The sequence below is a fragment of the Jaculus jaculus genome, chromosome 14, assembly GCF_020740685.1.
Source record: "Jaculus jaculus isolate mJacJac1 chromosome 14, mJacJac1.mat.Y.cur, whole genome shotgun sequence".
NCBI classification, from domain to species: domain Eukaryota; kingdom Metazoa; phylum Chordata; class Mammalia; order Rodentia; family Dipodidae; genus Jaculus; species Jaculus jaculus.
This window is the reverse complement of record NC_059115.1, coordinates 18659426-18682627: the sequence shown is the minus strand read 5'-3', so window position 1 is coordinate 18682627 and position 23202 is coordinate 18659426. Positions and strand designations below refer to the sequence as shown.

Below are 23202 nucleotides of genomic sequence, written 5' to 3'. Positions count from 1 at the left end.
GCTTGGAGAGCCCCGTGTCTATGAAGAAGCTCGTGGGAAAGGGCAGCTCTTCTTTCTCCATTCATCCATCGCTCTGGCCTGTCTTCCCACCATCCCATTTCTCACCTGTTGATTAGAATTGCTCCCGTCACGATGGTGCACGTCTCTAGCCCAGTTTCCAGAGAGCCTGGGGCAGGAAGGTCACTTGGACTTAGAGGTTGAGACCAGTGTGGGCAGCAGAGCAAGATACTGTGAAGCAAAACAAAATCTTTTGTTTGTTTCGAGGTAGGGTCTCTCTCTAGCCCAGGCTGACCTAGAATTCATTATATAGTCTCAGGCTAGCCTCAAACTCACAGTGATCTTCCTACCTTGGCCTCACAAATTCTGGGATTAAAGAGTTATGCTACCAACCGAGCCAAGATATTCTTTTATTTGCAAGGAGAGAGAGAATAAGGGAGTGGACATGTCAGGGCCTCTTGCTACTGCAAACGAACTCCAGATACGTGAACTATGTTGTGCTTTTGGTTCTTTGTCATACTGAGGAATTGAATCTGCCATGTCAGACTTTGTAAACAAGCACCTTTAACCACAGAGCCATCTCTCCAGCTCTCAAAAACTCTTCCAACCCATGGCAGCCATACATCCGTCTGGTATTTCCACTTCTCCATTCACATACCCTCCAGACTTTTCATCCATACATACATCTACCCGTCCTTGCTCTGTCCACGCATCCATCCCTTCAGTCTTTAAATCAGTCTGTCCACACCGTCACTGATCTCTGCAGGCTTGACACCCACACCAACCTTCCATTTGTCCACTTGCACTCTTCACTGCTTCCACCGACCCTCCCGTCCACTCATCATCCTGTTTACTCACCCTCTCACCCCTTCATTCACTTATCACACATGCTACTCTGCCTCTTCTTCTCTTCCCTAATATTTTAATTTTGTTTTTTCAAGATAAGGTCTCACTCTAGCTCAGACTAACCAGTCTCAGGGTCACCTTGAACTCATGGCAATCTCTGCCTCTTGAGTACTGGGATTTTTTTTTTTTTTTTTCCGGTAGGGTCTCACTCTGGACCTGACTGACCTGGAACTTACTCTGTAGTCCAAGGCTGGTCTGAAACTCACAGTGATCCTCCTATTTCTGCTTCCTGAATGCTGGGCATGTGCTGCCACCATGCCTGGCATGGAGCGGTATTCAAAGGGCAGGGTCAGACTTTATAATGATTCTCAGTCCAGAAGGCTAAGGAATCCCATAAGACCAGTAGCAATCCCTTCCCAGGAAGCCTCCAGTGACCTACCATTTGTCCCCACCTCTTAACATCAACACACAGAGGAAGACCAAGGTTTCCAACACCCAAACCCTTGGAGATGAAAAAGAGACAATAGCAGATGTGCCGCGCACCTTTAATTTCAGCACTCCTAAACTAAGGTAAGAGGATCACTGTGATTTTGACTCCAGCCTGGAGCTGTGGAGAAAACTCCCAGGTCAGTCTGGGCTAGAGAGAGACCCTCATTTGAAACCAAGGAAAGAAAAGGAAAAGCTGGGCTTGGTGGCACATGCCTTTAGTCCCAGCACTCAGGAGGCAGAGTAGAAAGATTACAAAGTGAATTTCCGGTCAGCCTGGGCTACAGTGAGATCCTACCTCAAAAGAACAACAACAACAAAAAAAAAACAATAACAATAAATAAAATAAAATAAAAAATAAGGGGGTGGGGGAGAAAGGAAAACAGGGACACTGGGGAACCTGGAGGGTAGAGCAGGGAGGGCTCCAGAGGGGAGACCTGGGCACAGTGGGGGTCCTGCAGCTCTAGCCTCCACCTGGGAGTGTTAGGTATGAGAAGTTGGGCAGAGAGAATGGGGAGAAGGAAGGAGCCAGGAGGTTTAAGGGCAGAGTGGCCAGCGTTATTTTGTATAAGGTTCTGTCCTGATAGATAAAGAAAAAGGAAGTTGGGACCGGTAAGATGGTTTAGTTCATAACGTGCTTTCCTCATAAGAATGAAGACCTGAGCTTAGATCCCTAGACCCAAGTAAAAATTCCAGACCTGGGCCTGATAAGATGGTCGGTGGGTTAAGTGCTTGTCACAGAAGATTAAGAGCACCTGAGCATACCTCAGCCCTCCCTGTGCGTTCTAAGCAGGAGCCCTATCTCTGAGCCACACCCCTAGCCCTCACTATGGATTCTAGGTAGGAGCCCTACCTCTCAGCCACGTCCCCAGCCCTCACTGTGGATTCTAGGAAGGAGCTCTACCTCTGAGCCACGCCCCCAGCCCTCACTGTGAATTCTAGGTAGGAGCCCTACCTCTCAGCCACGTCCCCAGCCCTCACTGTGGATCTAGACAGGAGCTCTACCTCTGAGCCACAACCCCATTCCTCACTGGATTCTATGCAGGAGTTCAATGGCTGAGCTATGCCCAGAGGCCTTCACTGTGGATTCTAGACAGGAGCTCTACCTCTGAGCTCCAACTCTTTATGGTTGATGTCAGCACAGTGGCAGGAGCATGTAGTGGGAAAGGTCACATGGTATATTACATAGCTTTCCACTACTGTAAGCAAATAACCTGACATAGTCAGTGTAAAGGAGGAAGGGTATACTTGGGATCATGGTTCCAAGGGCTCAGTCTACCACAGAGAGGAAAGCATGGCAGAGCAGCTCAGTTCACATCATGGTACTCAAGAAACAGAAAGCAGGAGGCTAGTGTCCTAGCTTGCTTCTTTTCCTCTTGATTTTTTGTTTTGTTTTTATTTATTTATTTCAGAGCAACAGACAGAAAGAGGCAGATAAAGAGAGAGAATGGGCATACCAGGGCCTTTAGCCACTGCAAACAAACTTGATGTATGCACCACCTTGTGCATCTGGCTTACGTGGGTCCTGGGGAATGGAGCCTTGAACTGGGGTCCTTAGGCTTCACAGGCAAATGCTTAACTGCTAAGCCATCTCTCCAGCCCCTTTTCCTCTTTTATTCCACCCAAGAGCCCAGCCCATGAGATGCTGCCTCCCAGATTCAGGGTAAGTTTTGCCCCTTAGTTAGTCCTCTCTGAAAACACCATCAGAGAACACTCTCCTAGGAGACTCTAAATCCAGCCACATGGACAAGGAAGATTAGCCCTGCATGAACCAGCCAGGGTGCAATAATCAGGCTAAGCTAAAGGCTGTGCTCAGGGTGGAGCACTTCCTAGCACATGCAAAGCTCGAGGTTCCCAGCATTGGACATAAAAGGAAAAAAACAGGTGAAGAGAGGTGTAGGCAGGCTTGTCTCTTTTTTTAGCTTCATCTTTAAAAATATTTATTTGAGAGACAGAGACTGTCCACCACAGTGCCTCTAGCCAGGGCAAACAAACTAGACATGTGTGCCACCTTGTGCATCTGGCTTTATATGGGTGCTGGGGAATTTAACCTGGGTCCTTAGGCTTTTTCAGGCAGTGCCTTAACCACTAATCCATTTCTGCAGGCCCTATACTTTATTTTTTGTGCATGTGTGTTCATATGTGTGTGCACAGTTATTGAGTGTGGAGGCCAGGGCACAACCTCAGGTGTCATTCCTCTCAGGTGCCATGCACGTTTTCATTCTTATTTTTTTTATTTTTTTGAATTTTCGAGGTAGGGTTTTGCTGTAGCCCAGACTGACCTGGAATTCACTGTGTAGTCTCAGGGTGGCCTCAAACTCACAGCTATCCCCTACCTCTGCCTCCCAAGTGCTGGAACTAAAGGTGTGTGTCACCATGCCTGGCCTGTGTTTTTCTTTCTTTTTTTTTTTTTTAAATAGTTGAGAGAGAATGGGCATGTCATGGTCTCTAGCCACTGCAAATAAACTCTGGGTACATGTGCCACTTTGTGCATCTGGCTTTATGTGGGTACTGGGGACTCAAACCTCACCCATCCGCCTTTGCAAGGAGCTACCTTTAACCACCTTGATCATTTATTTTGTTGACTTGGTTTAGAGAGGCAGATGAGAGAGATAGAAAGAACAAGTGCACCAGGGCATTTAGCCACTGCAAACAAACTCCATACCTTGTGCATCTGGCTTACGTTGGTACTAGGGAGCCGAACCTGTCTCCTTAGGCTTCGCAGACAAGTGCCTTAACCACTAAACCATCTCTCCAGCAATGCTGTGTTTTTGTTTTTGTTTTCAAAGCAGGGTCTCACTCTAGCACAGGCTGTCTTGGAGCTCACTATGTAGTCCCAGGCTGGCCTTGAACTCATGGCAATCCCCCTACCTCTGTCTCCCAAATGCTGAGATTAAAGGCATGTGCCAACATAACCAGCCAATGTGCCTTTTTTTCTGTTCTGTTTTTGTTTCCTTTTTTTTTTCTTTTTCAAGATAGGGTCTCACTCTAGCCCAGGCTGACCTGGAATTCACTATGTTGAGTCAGGCTGACCTCAGACTCACAGCCATCTTCTACCTCTATCTCCTGAATGCTGGTATTGAAGCCGTACACCTTTATCAAAATATATTTTTTGTTTATTTCATTTCATTTTTATTTAATTGCATGAAGGTGTGCAAGGATCTCTTGCCAGTGCAAATAAATATGAGATGTTTGTACCACTTCCTGTATCTGGCTTTATGAAATGCTGGGTAGTTGAACACAGGCCAGCAGGCTTTATCAGTAAGTGCCTTTAGCCCCTGAGCCATCTCCCCAGCTGCATCTATCCATCTTTTTAAAGAACAGTCTCTCATTGGCCTGGACCTTGCTAATTAGACTAGAGTAGGTAGCCAGAGAGCCCAAAGGAACTTTCTGTCTGTCTGCAATCTTACCTCTGTCTCCCAAGTACTGGGATTTAAGGGCATGTGCCACTGCATCTGGCTTCCTTTATTATTTATCTTTTTTTTTTTTTTAGCTTTTTGGTTTTTTGAGGAAGGGTCTTACTCTGGTCCAGGCTGACTTGGAATTCACCATGTAATATCAGGTGGCCTCAAACTCATGGCAATCTTCTTACCTCTGCCTCTTGAGTGCTGGGATTAAAGACGTGCACCACCACGCCCGGCCTTTTTAAAAAAATATTTTTTTTTATTTACTTATTTGAGAGACATCAAGAGAGAGAGAGAATGGGCATGCCAGGGCCTGCAGCCATTGCAAATGAACTGCAGATGTGTGTGCCCCCTTGTGCATCTGGCTTACGTGGGTCCTAGAGAGTTGAACTGGGGTCCTTTGGCTTTGCAGGCAAACACCTTAACCATTAAGCCATCTCTCCAGCCCAGATTCCTTTATTTTTAAGAACTATTGTATTTTTTATTTAGTTATGGTCTGGGGAAATGGCCCAGAAATTAAAGATGTTTGCTTACATAGCTCACTGGCCCAGGTTCCATTCCCAGGACTCACATAAAGCTAGATGCACAACATGGCACTTGTGTCTGGAGTTTTTCTGCAGTGGTAAGAAACCCTGGTGTACTCATTCTCACTGACTCTGTGTCTTGCTTTCAAATAAATAAACATTTTTTAGAATTTATTTTCAAGCAAGAAAATGACAGAGAGGGGGAAAAAGGATACTTGTCACAAGTAAACTCCAGATGTATGCATCTGGCTTTAGGTGGGTACTGGGGAATTAACCCTAGGATGTCAGGCTTTGCAAGTATGTGCCTTTAACCACTTAGCAATTCTCCAGTCCCATTTCTTTTATTTTTCTATTTTATTTATTTTGAGTGAGAGAAGGAGGCAGATAGAAAGAATGAGTGCACTAGGGCCTCTGGCCACTGCAAACGAAATCCAGATACATGTACCACCTTGTGCATCTGGCTTACATGGGTACTAGGAAATTTAACTTGGGTCCTTAGGCTTTGCAGGCAAGCACCTTAACTGCTAAGCCACCTCTCCAGCCCTCCACTTCTTGTGCTTTTCATTGGCATGTATTGTTTGTCAAAACTACTGTGACATTCCATAGGCACATGGCATTGACCATGTCTACCCTGCCTTATTCTACCCTGTCTCGCCCTTCCTTCTTTACTCCTCCCTCTCCTAGCTGACTTGCCTGCACTTAAGTATCCATCTTCTCTCAGGTCACTTCCGTACCCCCATATTTAAAATAAAACATGTCTTTTTATGTCTAGCTTATTTGCTTAACATGTCTCCCAGTTCCACCCATCCTCCAACACTGATGGTATTTCGTGGTCATGGCTAACACCCCATTTTGTTCATCTGTCATGGTGGCTCATCCCACAGGTTGGTGGGAATCTGCTTTGCACACGGATTTCATGTCCTTTGGATGTGCACATGGGATTGGTCTAGCCAGGTCACTTGACAGTGTTCGGTTTGTGAGACTTGCGTACTGCTCTGCACCAGCTGGAAGGAGTGCTTCCTTTTCCTCCACACCCTTGCCACCTCGTCAGTGCTGTTTTGAGGTTGTGAGGGGGTCTCATTCTGCACCCGCCCTGCCACACAGCTGCCCCAGTCTCCCCAGTGCTCATTATAGGAATGCGCCACCGCATCCAGCTTTCTTGTTTACTGTGGTTTTGGTAGTCCCCATCCCAACTGGACTGAGCTGACAACCTAGATACTAATGTTCTGTCTTGGTTTAGTTTGTTTATGTTTATTTTTAAATATTTTACTTATTCATTTGCAGGGAGAGAGGAAGAGAGAGTGGCCATGTCAGGGCCTCTTGCCATTCACTGTAATGGATCTCCAGATACATGTGCCACTTTGTGCATATGGCTTTAGGGGGGTACTGGGGAATCCAACCCAGGCCACCAAGTTTTGCAAGCAAGTGCCTTAACTCCTGAGTCATCTCTCCAGCCCTTAATCAATCAATCAATCAATCAATCAATCAATTTGTATGTGTGGGTGCTTGCCCAGGCCTCTTGCTGCTGCAAACAAGTATCAGCTCCATGTGGGTTGCTGGGGAATTGAACACAGGAGGGCATTCTTTGTGAGCAAGCACCTTAGCCGTCTTCCTAGGCCCTATTTTTTTTTTTTTGTTTGTTTGTTTTTTGTTTTTCCTTTTTTGTTACTTTGTTTTTCAAGGTCGGTCTTGGCCAGGCTGACCTGGAATTCACTATGTAGTCTCAGGGTGGCCTCAAACTCACAGTGATCCTCCTAGCTCTGCCTCCCGTGTGCTGGGATTAAAGGTGTGCAGCACCACACCTGGCTCCTGATTTTTTGTTTTAAATAATTTAAAAAACTTATTTGCAAGGAGAGAGAGAGAACGAGTGCAAATTTCAGGTGCATGCTCCACTTCGTATATCTGGCTTTACTGAGTACTAAACCCAGGTCATTAGGCTTTGCAAGCAAGTGCTTTTATCACTGAGCCATCACTCCAGCCCTCTTTTTTTTTTTTTTTTTTGAGACAAACCAAACAGACTGGCCCCATTTTGTATGTGAGAAAGAGCGGGAGAGAGAATTGGTACATCATGGTCTCCAGCCACTGTGATCAAACTCTAGACACGTGCCATCTTGTGCATGTGCAACCTTGTTTGCTTGTGTCACCTTATGTGTCTGGCTTATGTGGGACCTGGAAAGTTGAACATGAGTCCTTAGCCTTTGCAGGCAAACGCCTTAACCACTAAGCCATTTCTCCAGCCCCTATTTTTGTTTTTGAGTATTTTTTATTTACTCATTTGCAAGTAGAGAGAGAGAGAATGGGCATGTGCCAAGGGTATCTAGCCACTGAAAATGAACTCCAGATGCATGTGCCACTCAGTGCATCTGGCTTATCGGGGGAATAGAACCTGGGTCATTAGGCTTTGCAGGCAAATGCTTTAACTGCTGAGCCAGTTCTTCAGCCCTGTTTTTCCCCCCAAGATAGGGTTTTACATATAGCCCAAGCTGACTTCACTTGATCCTTTGCGTCAACCTCCTGTGGAGTGCTGGGACTGCAGGAACCAGCCACTGCTCCAGCCCTCTGTAGTTTTGATTGGAATGTCCCTGATGCCTAAAGATAGTGAGCATTTTTCCATAAATTTATTGACTACTTGGACTTGTTGTGACAAGTGATTATCAAAATTATTTGCTTGGTTTTTCTTGTATTGGATTACTTGGCCTTTATGAAGTTTTTCTTTTTTCTTTACTTTTTTCTTTTTTTTGAGATAAGGTCTAGCTCAGGCAGATCTGAAATTCACTATATAGTCTCAGGCTGGTCTCGAAGTCATCCTCCTACCTCAGCATCCTGAGTGCTGGGAATAAAGTTGTGTGCCACCATGCTTGGCTTTTGTGGTATATTTAATTAGTTAATTTTAGTTTTTAAAACTTATTTGCAAGGAGAGAGAGAGAGAGGAGAGCAAGCCCATGAATGGGTACACTAGGGCTTCTTGACATCGCAAACAAATTCTAAATATACGTACCAATCCGTGCGTCTGGCTTTACATGGATCCTGGGAAATTGAACCCAAGTCAATGTAGGCAGACAGGCTTTGAAACTCAGAGCAGCCCCTTGTGAAAGTTTTATATACTTTTGATATTTGTTGTCAGATGAATAAGTGATGTTTATTTTCTCTCATTCTATAGGTTATCTCTTCCTTCAGTTGAAGGATTTCCTTGCTATGCAAAAGCTGTTTAATTAGAAGGGATTCCCACTTGCCACTTCTTGCTTTTGTGTCCTGAGCTATCTGAGTCCCAAGCCAGGAGACCAGTGCCCATGCCTGTATCTTGAAGTGTTCACCTGTTTCTTCTCCTGCTAGGCTCAAAGTCCCAGGTCATGCATTAAAGAATTTAATCCATCTTGAATTCATTTTGTGTAAGATAAGTAGAAAGGTCCAGTGTGATTCTGCATATGGATGTCTGGTTTTGCCAGCATCAGCTGTGGAGCAGGCTGTCCTTTGTCCAACCTATGTTTTTGGTGCTTTTATCAAAAATAAAGTAGGGCTGGAGAGATGGCTTAGCGGTTAAGCGCTCGCCTGTGAAGCCTAAGGACCCCGGTTCGAGGCTCGGTTCCCCAGGTCCCACGTTAGCCAGATGCACAAGGGGGCGCACGCGTCTGGAGTTCGTTTGCAGAGGCTGGAAGCCCTGGCGCGCCCATTCTCTCTCTCTCCCTCTATCTGTCTTTCTCTCTGTGTCTGTCGCTCTCAAATAAATAAATAAATAAAATATTTTAAAAAAAATAAAGTAAATAAATGAAGCAAAGGAAAGGTGGAGGGAGGGCTAATCAAAATCTAAGAGGATGCAAATAAATCATACGGGATCCTCCGGTTTTGGACAATGGAACACTCAGGAGCCATAGATCATTGTTAGAAAATTTTCAGTGCCAGGGATGGGATACCTCCAGTGAGTTGTTGGCCAGGGAGGTCCCTGATGCCCCAAAACATTATAGGCCATTGCCGAGGCCCTTGGTTTCACACTAGGAATAGATGGTAAGACCCTATTGCTGAAGACTCCACATACTTGGGCTGCAAGGCCACTGAGAAATCCTGCTGGAACTGAGCTTATAATCTCCTCCAGGTATACCAGCTGACAGAAAGCTGGAAGAAACCATTCTACATGTAGTTCAATGGGAGAAAGAGATACCAACAGTAAAGATACTCAACGGTGGACACTGCAAGCCATATAATTGGCCAGCCAGGCCAAATGAGCCAATGGGTGCAATAGTGGCAGGTCTGTCATAGTGGAAACCAACTGCCCTCCAATTGGACTGGAGGCCCACTCCATGGGGGCAAACACATCCCTGACACTGAAAACTTAAAACGGGTAGTCATGAGCCCTAGGGGTGTAACGTGCTGATGTCTGGAAAAATGTATATACTATGCTTCTCAAACTGCCCAGTAAGCACTTCTCTTAATATTTATGCCCTTATATTTTGGCTACTCTCACTTTGGGTAGGGAATCTTCTCTTTTCAGATGGCAGTGACCTTGGGATGACTCAGAAGGTATCATAGTACTGGAAATAAGTGACTGGAGTACTGAGTAACATCTCGATCACACCTTCCAAGGCTCAGGGTCTAATGCGGAAGAGGTGGCGGAAAGAATGTAAGAGCCTAAGGAAGGGTAGGACTCCTTACAACGTGCTCGCTCCAGACAAAAGGTGGCCTGGATATCCATGACCTCATAGTGCCTGACATTACCTACACAAGAACATCATCATAAGAAGAAAAGATGACGACATCAAAATAAAAGAGACTGATTGAGATGGGGAGGGGATATGATGGAGAATGGAATTTCAAAGGGGAAAGTGGGGGGGCGGGTATTACCATGGGATATCTTTTATACTCATGGAAAATGTTAATAAAAATTGAGAAAAAAAATCAGAAAAGTTGGGCAGGGAAGATGGCCCAGTGGATAAAATGCTCAAGCTGGAGTACTCAAATTCAATTCCCAGAGCCATGTAGAAAGCCCAAGGCCACCCTGAGATGACATTGAATTCAAGGTCAGCCTGGACTAGTGTCACCTACCTCACAAAACAAAAAACCATAATGTTTTTAGGGCTTCATTGTGACATTTCCATGCCTGTATACAATATACTTAGATCATATTCACCCCCACTCACCCTCTCTTGTCACCCCCCCCACACTCATCTGATCTCTGAAATCATGTCTCCTCCACCTTCATGTCTTACTTATCTTTCATCTATACTGCAGGTGAGTGAAACCATGTTAGTTGTTTTCTGAATCTGGCTTATTTTGCTTAATACAATTGTCTGTATTGGGCTGGGGAAATAGCTTAGTGGTTAAGGGCACTTGCTTGCAAAGCCTACTAGCCAGCATTCAATTCCCAGGTACCCACGTAAAACCATATACACATCTGGAGATTGCAGCATCATCAAAGATGCTGGAAAGGTGGCTTAGTAGTTTAAGTACTTGCCTGCAAATCCTAAGGATTCATGTTCTACTCTCCAGGTCCCACGTAAGCCAGATGCACAGTGTCACAAGCACACAAGGTCTCACATGCACACAAGAGGGTACAAGTGTCTGGAGTTCGATTGCAGTAGTTGGAGGTCCTGGCGTACCAATTCTCCCTCTCTCTCACATACACACGTAGAAAAAGCAGTCTGTTGGGCTTACCTCAAAAAATGAATAGAACTATTTTAAATATTTTTCTTTTTAAATATTTTTAATTATTAGAGGCAGGTAGGGGGAGAGAGAGAGAGGGAGAATTGGAGCCCTGGGCCTCCAGCCACTGTAAATGGACTCCAGGCATGTGTGCCACCTTATGCATCTGGCTTATGTGGCTTCTGGGGAATTGAACCTGAGTCCTTTGGCTTTGCAGGCAAGCAACTAAGCCATCTCTCCAGCCCAATAAAACTATTTAAAAGATTATCTGCATTGGTGATTTTTGGTGGGAGGGTGGAGGAGTAGACCGGGGATCGAACCTAGGTCTGTGCATGCTGGGCAAGCACTGTACCACTCTTCAGCCCCTGAGGTTTGCTTCCCATTTGTGTGGCTGGTTTGGTGAGATCACTCTTCCATGTGCTCTGATTGTGTTTCTGTTTCTCCCACTTTTGCATGTCCAAGGCCCTGAAGTATCTTCTGAACTTCTGGCTTCATGCTCATGAATTCCCTTGGTGTCCATCTTGGAGGGTCACTGAAGGATAACCTTGCTGGGTGGAGCCACCTTAGCTGGCAGTTCCTTCCTGGGAGCTATGGCTCTGGAGACACTAATCAGTTTACACAGTGACACCAAGGGACAGAGGGGTACAAATAATGACCAGAATTGGCAGTGGAGGTTCATGCGTGCAGAGGTCATTTCATTTTAACAAAGTTTTCTCCTTTCCCATGTGCTTCTGTTTCCTCCAGGTACCTTGCCAATCCAGAGTCCCTCGTGGGACTGTGTGGCCACTGGGTCAAGGCCTCAAGTATCTTCTGAAGGGAGAGGACAGTGGGCCTCTGCTGGGATTGGGTGGCCTGGGTGCACCTATTTACCCACATTACTATCCATCCTTGGAGCTTTCCAAATTGCATGTGTGGCCCCTTCCCACTAGAACAAAACAAAACACTTCCAATGTCATAAATATCTCTAAAGCAGACCAATAGTTTAAAAAACCTATACACATAATATCTGGGACTGTTTTGCTTTTGTTTTTTTGAAGCAGGTTCTCTAACCCTGGCTGATCTGGAACTTTCAGACCTGTTCACAGCCAGGAGGCCACCTCGCAGCAGCAGGTCAGCCCTTGGTCACACTGAATGCAGAGGCTGTTTCTGGAGAAGAATGGCTCAGCTCTGCTTTGTGGTAGCTACTTGCTATGACCCACCTGGCTCACAGCCCTTCCCCCCTGTCCACCTGTACCAGCCACACTTTCTCCACTCCCACTCTAGACCAGGCCAAGACCTTTGCCTCTACTGTTCCTAGGATCTAAAACACCATTTTGTGTGTGTGTGTGTGTGTGTGTGTGTGTGTGTGTGTGTGTGTTTGCTTGCTTGCTCATGACAGACTGTCATGTAGCCCCGGCTAGCTTTGAACTCACTATGTAGTTGATGAAAACCTTGATCTCCTGATCCTTCTGCCTCCACCTCCCCAGTGCTGGGATTATAGGCATATGCTACCATGTTCCAGTTTATGCAGTGCTGCGGATGGAACCTAGGACTTTGTGTATGCTAGGCAAGCACTTGCCCAGCTGAGCCACATCCCCAGCCCAATCCCCTTGTTCCCACACTGCTGTCTCACAATCCCTAGGCCCTCCAGAATCACCCTTGGAGGTGCCTTCCTCACTGCCAGCCGGTCCTCTCCTATCTTGTCACATGTCTTCTGGTGAGCCCTGGCTCCAGGCTGGAGGGAGGTGTGTTTTTTAAATTTTTACTTGTTTCTTTTTAGAGAGAGAAACAGTGTATGGGCATGCCAGGACTTCTTGCCACTGCTATCATACTCCAGATGCATGTGCCATTTTGTGCATGTGGCTTTAGGTGGATCCTAGGAAATGGAATCCAGGCTTTGAGCTATGTAAGCAAGTGCCTTTAACCGCTGAGCCATCTCTCCTCTCCCGCTTACTCTTGCTCATGTGTATCCCCAGTACCTAGCAGAGGCCTGGCAGGAAGTAGGGGTATAAAGTGTCTTCAGAGAGTGAACAGGATATTAACAGCCATATTTATTGTTTTCCAGAACTACTGAGTTGCAGCTTGAAATAGAGAAAAAAAAAAAGGCAGGAATGTGACTTAATGCCTACTGTTTGATCACAGATATCCTTCCAAAAAAATCTCTTGAATGTGCGTTGCCACCATTTCCTCTTTAGACCATACCTGCCAGTCCCTGTCTTCAGGGAACACATAGAATTAGCTGTCGCCCTACTGTGGAGCCTTCCTTTCCTGTTACCTGAGGCAGCCACTGCAGCTGTGGTTGGAGAAGAATCCCACTCATGGGCAGGGGCCCGCTCAGGGGTGGACAGGGCCTTCCCACCACAAGCACCACTGTGGTAATAAACTGTTTCTTGGAGAGCCCCGTGTCTATGAAGAAGCTCGTGAGAAAGGGCAGCTCTTCTTTCTCCATCTATCGCTCTGGCCTGTCTTCCCACCATCCCATTTCTCACTTGTTGATTAGAATTGCTCCCATCACGATGGTGCATGTCTCTAGCCCAGTTTCCAGAGAGCCTGAGGCAGGAAGGTCACTTGGACTTAGAGGTTGAGACCAGTGTGGGCAGCAGAGCAAGATACTGTGAAGCAAAACAAAATCTTTTGTTTGTTTCGAGGTAGGGTCTCTAGCCCAGGCTGACCTGGAATTCATTATGTAGTCTCAGGCTGGCCTCTAACTCACAGTGATCTTCCTATCTTGGCCTCCCAAATTCTGGGATTAAAGAGGGGGTCACCAACCCAGCCAAGATATTAATTTATTTGTAAGCAGAGAGGGAATGAAGGAATGGACATGCCAGGGCCTCTTGCCACTCCAAACGAACTCCAGATACATGAACCATGTTGTGCATTTGGCTCTATGTGGTACTGTGGAATCGAACTTGGCGTGTCAGGCTTTGCAAGCAAGCACCTTTAACTACAGAGCCATCTCTCCAGCTCGCAAAAAACTTCAAATCCAAATGAGCAAGTTGTCCGGTAAGACAGGAACTTCATTCTCCTCTGTCAGAAACTATGCCCCTTCCCACACTATGAGCTGGCTCTCGAGTCCCAGGGCGTTGTGGTAACTCTACCACTCCAGCAAGAAGGATCAGGCCATGGGGGAGAGCCTTGCCAAGGGAGGTGAGGAAGCCACCTAGAGTCACAGACATGGCCAGTATACCATGAACCAGGAAAGTACTACCAAGGTTACAGAGAAGCCTCCATTTGATCGATCCAGTTTTCAAGATTCCATGATTGAACTCTCTATGGAGGACTTTGGACTGAACTAGAAAATATCAAGAAGTCTAATGAAAACCAACAAGAAGAGCCAGAAGTGGTGGTCGTCAAGGAGCCCGATCAGGGAGAATTGGAAGAAGAGTGGCTTGAAGAGGCTCATTTATACAATCTCTTTGGGGAGTTTGCTGATGATCCCCAAGAAAGCATGGTGTTCTTAATCCACACTGATCCGGACCCAGGCAGCAGCTGTTCAGAAACAAGTAGAAACCATCTCCCAGACCTTGAGGGGGAAAAAAAAAAAACCAAATTCCTGACGTCATGGACATATTCGCTCAACAGAGAGATTCCAAAGACAAATCTCCAGATGGCTCTGATCTGCAGTCAGGCAGAACAGATGAAAACAAATGCCAAGGAAAAGATAACCAGGCATCTGGCAGGGTTGATGAAGATAAAGAACCAGTCCTATTGGTGCCTGAGGACTCACCTGTTTCAGTGACAGACATCAACCTAGAAGTGTCATTTGCTGAGCAAGCTGTCAATCAGAAAGAGAACTCTAAGAACAAGACACCGAAGATAATGCCAATGATGCCTCATTACCTAGTTTCAGATTGCCAAAAGATAAAACAGGTACCACAAGAATTGGAGACCTGGCACCCCAAGTCTTGTAGAAAGTTTGTCGTTTAGTCTTAATTGAGCTGACGGCCCTCTATGATGTACTGGGTGTTGAACTCAAACAACAGAAAACTGTGAAAATCAAAACAAATATTCTGGTCTTTTTGGTACTTCTTTAACCATATTATTAGAACAAGATCAAAAGAAAGTGCCAGGAACGCGAATACCCTTGATCTTTCAAAAACTGATTTCTCAAATTGAAGAGGGGAGTTTGGAAACTGAAGGCCTTTTACGAATGCCTGGAGCTGCCATAAGAATCAAGAATCTTTGCCAAGACTAGAAGCAAACTTTCGTGAAGGAACTTTCAACTGGGACAGTGTCAAACAGCACGATGCATCCCGCTTGCTGAAGCTTTTCCTCCGAGAGTTGCCCCAGCCGCTGCTCAGTGTGGAGTATCTCAAGGCCTTTCAGACTGTGCAGAATCTTCCAACAAAGAAGCGGCAGCTCCAGGCTTTGAACCTTCTGGTCATCCTCCTACCTGATGCTGAAGGCCCTGCTAGAATGTCTCCAAAGAGTCAGAGGTAATAAAGGGAAAAATAAAATGACAGTTATGAATGTAGCAGTGGTCATGGCCCCGTATCTTTATGTGTCATACACTGGGTTTGAAATCTAATGAGCAGTGTGAATTTGTAATGGCAGCTGGGATGGCGAATACTATGCACTTATTGATCAAATAGCAGACGCTTCTATGGACAATTCTGAAGTTTATTGTAAACCAAGTGAGAAAACAGACACTGAAAATCATAAAAAGGACTGGAAAGCCATGAAGAAATTGACCGAGAGAAATATGAAAAGCAGGATAAGACTACAAATAATGTAAGGAAATCTTGAAAAGCTGTATTGTGTGTGATTTCCATGTTTTTGCTGGGTGGCTCTCTCCCACTTACCAGGCCTTATTGGCCGCTACTTGCTTACTGGGTACTATTCCAAGTTAAAAAGATATCAGTGACTGTACTTCTAAGAATGAGTACTGAGAGTTGGTCAGGTGTGGGACCCAGTACGTGGTTTGTAATGGGGAATGAAGAAATATAACATGAGAATACTAAATACACACATGCACAGCCCACTAGAGAGGTCCTGTCATTTTGGCCTGGCATTTTGGTTGAAAAATTTTAATCAATTCCAGAATTTATTTTTTCAAGGTGCTGTCATTTTCTTAGAACCATATACACAGCAAAAAGTAGTGAATAACAGTAGTGACTCCTGCAATATCTAGATGCCTACTGATTAATGTATAATGAGTGAAATTTCCCATGCATGAATCCCTGTTCCTTTTACCCATAAAATGAAGAAAAATAACCCACTCAAGTAATACAGCTGATGATTTTGTTGGGTTGAGGATCAATGCTTATATCTAACTAAGCATTGAAAGGTTCTCAGTTTGATCTGAAGAATTTTCAGTTGTTAAGAAAAATATTAAGATGTTAAACAAATCCAACAGGGTTTTCAAATGACTGTAAGAATATATTAAGAACCAGGTTTACGCCAGGCGTGGTTGCACACGCCTTTAATCCCAGCACTTGGGAGGCAGAGGTAGGAGGATCGCTGTGAGTTCGAGGCCACCCTGAGACTCCATAGTGAATTCCAGGTCAGCCTGGGCTAGAGTGAGACCCTACCTCGAAAAACCAAAAAAAAAAAAAAAAAAAAAAAAAAAAAGAACCAGGTTTACTATAATGCAATGTGCATTAAAATATAACTCATCTCTAGAGGAGGATGTTGAAAGAAAAGGGTTTTCTATTGTTCTACCTAAGTGAATACACCCCTCCCACACCAGCTGAAGTTGTTCAGTTTCATGCTGACATCTTGTGGAAGAATATGAAAATGCATTCATCAGCCTTTGTCTGATTTGGCTTCTTTTGCTTGCTTAGAGATCCCAAAATTATATTCAAAATTTTTAGACTAAATTTGTTTATGGCTATCACTTTTAAATTTTAAATAACACTTTCTTGGTATTATAAAAAATTTTAAATCGATTTTAATTATCTCTAAAATACATAAGCTATAGTAAAGGGATATTATAAATGTTTATATTTCTTTGAGTAAGTTGTAATATTATCACAAAGCTTTAAAAGACTTCTAAGATTTTTGTTTTGCTTAACTTTAGAATACTGTTACCTCAAACATGATCATAAAGAAGGGACTATGTTTTGTCTTATATTCCTGCTTGCTCGTTTTAAGTGATCTCCTAGTCTTTGCTTTTCGTTTTCTACAAAATTCATTTGCATTAACAAAATGCATCTGTATCCCAGATGGCAAGCCCCCATTCTATGTTAGGTATTCAAAGGGGGGGGGCTTACCTTTCTCACCTAAAAAAGTAGTAATTCAGAGTCACATAGATATGTGCGTGATAGAAGCCTGCCTAGGGTGCTATGGACTACAAATCAGGAAGTGGAAAGCGAGTAGGTGTTACTCAGATATTACTAGAAGAGGTCTAGCCTGTAGAGGAAGTTATAAGTGTCACAGCCCACTAGAGAGGTCCTGGCATTTTGGTTGAAAAATTTTAATCAATTCCAGAATTTATTTTTTCAAGGTGCTGTCATTTTCTTAGAACCATATACACAGCCAAAAGTAGTGAATAACAAACGTATGAACAGAATGAAGTTCAGTTGTGTGTATGTGTGTCTTCTGGCACAAGTATCCCTAAGTTGCCAGAAGTGAAAGGCTAGGTGAATGTAGCATTGTTGCTGTACCTTATGACAACTGGGGTGTTAGGGTGTGAGTCCCTTGGCAGTAGTGGTCTCCTTCAGCTGGACGGCCATTGCCTGGACCTGAGTTGTAGCTGGGCCCTTTGAGTGGGTCACAAGCAACACTACCCCCAGAATTATTTGAATTTCCAGCTCAGAACTACAGGGCAGGGTACTGCCTGGGATGTTGTTTTCATTTGCTAAACAGCTACTCTGTATATACCTACTGCACACATGGTTTTGTTCTTAGGCATTTGAAACAAAGCATTACTCAACAAAAGAGTTGAAAATCACTGTTCCATATGAAGCTTACCTTCGTTAAGTAAGATAAATACGTTAGTTATATAGTAAAAAAACTTCAAATCCATGTCAGCCATCTATCCATTCAGTATTCCACTCCTCTGTTCACCTACCTTCCAAATTCTCCATCCATCCATACATCCACCCCTTCATCTACCTGTCATCTTCCATCGCTCTGTCTGTCCACCCATCCAACCCTTTTTAAATTAAATTAAATTTAATTTAATTTAATTTTCCAAAGTAGGTCTCTATTCAATATGTAGTCTCAGGGTGGCCTCGAACTCATGGTGATCCTCCTACCTCTGCCTCCCGAGTGCTGGGATTAAAGGCATGAGACACCACACCCAGCTTCCCCCCCACACACTTATTTTTTTTGTTGCCTTCAGTCATTTAATCAATCTGTCCACACCATCACTGATCTCTGCAGGCTTTACACCCACACCAACCTTCCATTTGTCCACTTATGCACCTCTTCACTGCTTCCAGCCGACCCTCTTGTCCATTCATCATTGTGTTTACTCACCCTCTCACCCATTCATTCACTTATCACACACACTACTCTGCCTCTTCCTCCTCTTTCCTATTTTGTTTTTTTCAAGATAAGGTCTCACTAGCCCAGACTGACCTGGAACTTACTCTGTAGTCCCAGGCTGGCCTGGAACTCACAGTGATCCTCTTACCTCTGCCTCCCAAGTGCTGGGCATGAGCCACCATGCCTGGCACAGAGAGATATTCAAAGGGCAAGGTCAAACTTTATAATGACTCTCACTCCAGAAGGCTTAGGAGTCGCATAAGACCAATGGCAATCCCTTCCCAGGAAGCTTCCAGTTTGTCCCCACCTCTTAACATCAACACCCAGAGGAAGACCAGGGTTTCAATACCCAAACCCTTGGAGCTGAGAAAGAGACAATAGCAGATGTGGTGCCACACACCTTTCATCCCAGCACTCCTAGACTGAGGAAAGAGGATCACTATGATTTTGACTCCAGCCTGGAGCTGTGGAGCCATTTCCCAGGTCAGTCTGGGCTAGAGTGAGACTCTCCTTTGAAACCAAGGAAAGGAAAGGAAAAGCTGGGCATGGTGGCACTTGCCTTTAATCCCAGCACTCAGGAGGCAGAGTAGGGGGATAGCCTGAGACTACATAGTGAGTTTCCGGTCAGCCTGGGCTACAGTGAGACCCTAACTCAAAAAACCAAAAGTGGGTGGGGGGAAGAGACCCTTGTGGGGAACCTGGAGGGTAGAGCAGGGAGGGCTCCAATGGGGAGACCTGGGCACAGTAGGGGGCCTGCAGCTCTAGTCTTCACCTGGGAGTGTTAGATATGAGCAGGGAAGCTGGGCACCTGTATGTTCTCTCCTCCTAGGCCCAACATCCCGGGTCTTATAAGGAGTTTGATCTGGGCTGGAGAGATGGCTTAGCCATTAAGGCATTTGCCTGCAAACCAAAGACCCAGGTTCAACTCCCCAGGACCCATGTAAGCCAGATGCACAAGGGGTCGCATGCATCTAGAGTTCATTTGCAGTGGCTGGAGGCCCTGAGTGTCATTTTCTATCTGTCTCTTTTTCTCTCCTCTCTCTCAAGTAAATAAATGAAAATAAAAAATACTTTAGGGAGAGAGAGGATATTACCATGGGATACTTTTTATAATCATGGAAAGTGTTAAGAAAATTTGAGAAAAAAGGGCTGGAGAGATGGCTTAGCAGTTAAGCACTTGCCTGTAAAGCCTAAGTACCCTGGTTCAAGGCTCGATTCCCCAGGACCCACGTTAGCCAGATGCACAAAGGGGTGCATGCATCTGGAGTTCCTCTGCAGTGGCTGGAGGCCTTGGCATGCCCATTCTCTCTCTCTAACTGCCTCTTCCTCTCTCTGTCACTCTCAAATAAATAATAAACATAATTTTTTTAAAAAATTGAGAAAAAATACTTAAAAAATAGTTTGATCCATCTTGAATTCAGTTTGTGCAAGATGAGTGGCAGGATCCAGTATGATTCTGCATAGGGATGCCTGGTTTTGCCAGCACCAGCTGTGGAGCAGGCTGCCCTCTGTCAAACCTATGTTTTTGGTAACTTTGTCAAAAATTGGAAAATTGGGGCAGGGAAAATGGCCCAGTGGATAAAATTCTCAAACTGGAGTACTCCAATTCAGTTCCCAGAGCCACATAGAAAGCCCGAGACCATCTGAGGCTACATAGTGAATTCCAGGTCAGCCTGGACTAGTGTCACCTATGTCACAAAACAAAAGCAAAACCATAGGTTTTCAGGACTTCATTGTGATATTTCCATACCTGTATACAATATACTTACATCATATTCAGCCCCATTCATCCTCTCTTGTCACCCCCTCAACTAATTTCTGAAATCATGTCTCCTCTACCTTTATGTTTTATTTTTCTTTCATCTAGACTGCAGGTGAGTGAAACCAAGCTAGTTGTCTTCTGAATCTGGCTTATTTTGCTTAATACAATTGTCTGTTTGGGGCTGGGAAAATTGCTCAGTGGTTAGAGGCACTTGCTTTCAAAGCCTGTTAGCCAGCATTTGATTTCCAAGTACCCATGTAAAACCACATAAAGTCACACATGCATCTGGATATTGTTTGTAACAGCATGCAAATAAATAAGGGCTGGAGAGGTAGCTCAGTGGTTTAGGTGCTGGCCTGCAAAGCCTAAGGACTCATGTTCTACTCTCCAGATCCCACGTAAGCCAGAAGCACAGTGATGCAAGTACACAAGGTCGCACATGCGCACAAGAAGACACACCTGTCTGGAGTTCAATTACAGTGGTTGGAGGATCTCGCACACCAATTCTCCCTCTCTCTCCCTCTCTTTCTCTCTGTTTCACAGACGCATTTTAAAAAAAGGAGTCTGTTGGGCTTGCCTCAAAAAATGAATAAAACTATTTTAAATATTTTATTTAATTATTAGAGAGAAAGGGAGCAGGTAGGGAGAGAAAGAGAGAGAATTGGAGCCCCAGGGCCTCCAGCCACTGTAAATGAACTCCAGACATGTGTGCCACCTTCTGTATCTGGTTTATGTGGGTCCTGGAGAATTGAATCTGGGTCCTTTGGCTTTGCAGGCAAGCATCTTAATTGGTAAGCTATCTGTCCAGCCCAATTAAACTATTTAAAAAATTAGCCGAGAATGGTGGCACACGTCTTCAATCCCAGCCCTCAGCAGGCAGAGATAGGAGGATCGCTGTGAGTTCAAGGCCATCCCAAGACTACATAGTGAATTCCAGGTCAGCCTGAGCTAGAGTGAGACCCTACCTCTAATAACTAGCATACATATCTGTATTGGTGGTTTTCAGTGGGAGGATGAAGGAGTAGACCTGGTATTGAACCTACATCTGTGCAGTCTGGGCAGCACTGTATCACTGAGCCATATACTCAGCCTCTGAGGTTTGCGTCCCATTTGGGTGGCTGGCCTGGTGAGATCACTCTTCCATGTGCTGGGATTGTGTTTCCCTATTTCCCTCTTCTGCATGGCCAAGGCCCTGAAGTATCTTCTGAAATGCTGGCCTCATGCTTATTAATTCCCTTGGTGCTCATCTTGGAAGGTTGCTGAAGGACAGTCTTGCTGGGTGGAGCCATCTTGGCTGGCAGTTCCGTCCTTCAGGACTTGACTGACATACACTGGCCTTCAGAGTTTCTGTTGAACAGCTCTGAAGTGTTATTCTAATGGGACTGCTTTTAAATGTGGCTTGGGTTTTCTTGCAGATTTTAATATTCCTCCAGACCTATGTGTCACTTTGTACATATGCCTTTACATGGGTACTAGGGAATCAAACCTGAGCCAGCAGGCTTTACAAGCAAGTGCCTTTGACCAAGGAACCATATCTCCAGCCAGTTTTGCTTCTTCTTCTCCTTCTCTTCCTCCTCCTCCTCCTCCTTCTTTTTTTTTTTTTTTTTTTTTTGAGATATGGCTCCTATTGTAGCCCAGACTGTTTTCAAAGTCATGACAATCCTCCTGCTTCAGCCTCACTTCCAGCCCCAGAAAGGGTGCATGCTTCCTGAAAATTGGAGCCAGGGTGCTGTTTCTCTGTCCCTTCCATTATGCAGAAATCTCTGGGCTGGGGAGATGGCTCAGCAGATAACAGCACTTGGTTCAAAGTATGATGGACTGGGTTCAATTCCCCAGTCCCTATGTAGAGCCAGATGAACAAAGTAACACGTGCATCTGCAGTTTGTTTGCAGTGGCAAGTGGCCCTGACATGCCCATTTCCACACCCTCCCCTCGTTCCTCTCGCCTTGCAACTAAACAAATACATATTATTTTTTTAAAATCTCTGACCTTTCCTCAGGTATTTTGTCTGTACTGCTAAATTGCAGTGCTTTCCTAGAAACAACTCCCCAGGAAGCAGCACTGTTGTGCTCTCTCACAGAGAAACAGGGAGTGCCAGGCGCCCTAACCCACCACCATGACTCCTTACTGCTTTTAGGAAAGCCCACTCTCTAGGGAACTAATCCACTCCTATGGGACCAGCATTAACCCACTGAAGATGTTACTCCTGGTAGCCTACTCACCTTGGACTAGACTCCACCTCTCCCTGTCCCCACCACCTCAGTATCAGCACACTGCATGTATATGTGCACACCGAGCACATAAACATACATGCCCAAACCCTTAATACTTCAAATGTGCTATTACTGACATATTCGTCATGTTTTTTAAATTTTGAAATATTTTATTTATTTACTCATACATCTATTTGAGAGAGAGAGAGAGAGAGGAAGAGGCAGATAGAGAGAAAGAGAGAATGAGCATGCCAGGGCCTCTTAGCCACTGCAAACGAACTCCAGACTCATATGCCCCCTTATGCATCTGGCCTACATGGTCTTGGAGAGTAGAACCAGGCTGCTTTGGTTCCAAAGGCAAACGCCTTAACCACTAAGCCATTTCCTCAGCCCTGTAATGTTGGGGTGTTTTTTTTTTAATTTTTATTAACATTTTCCATGATTATAAAATATATCCCATGGTAATTCCCTGCCTCCCCACCCCCACACTTTCCCATTTGAAATTCCATTCTCCATCATATTACCTCCCCATTACAATCATTGTAATTACATATATACAATATCAACCTATTAAGTATCCTCCTCCCTTCCTTTCTCTACCCTTTATGTCTCCTTTTTAACTTACTGGCCTCTGCTACTAAGTATTTTCATTCTCACGCAGAAGCCCAGTCATCTGTAGCTAGGATCCACATATGAGAGAGAACCTGTGGCGCTTAGCTTTCTGGGCCTGGGTTACCTGACTTAGTATAATCCTTTCCAGGTCCATCCATTTTTCTGCAAATTTTATAACTTCATTTGTCTTTACCACTGAGTAGAACTCCATTGTATAAATGTGCCACATCTTCATTATCCACTCATCTGTTGAGGGACATCTAGGTTGGTTCCATTTCCCAGCTATTATAAATTGAGCAGCAATAAACATGGTT

At 44.8% G+C, this 23202-nt stretch overlaps 1 pseudogene; it reads left to right on the top strand.

The window, feature by feature from the left end:
- The first annotated feature begins 13926 nt into the window (after nt 1–13926).
- LOC101600916 lies at nt 13927–15616 on the top strand (annotated as a pseudogene).
- Nucleotides 15617–23202: the final 7586 nt, after the last annotated feature.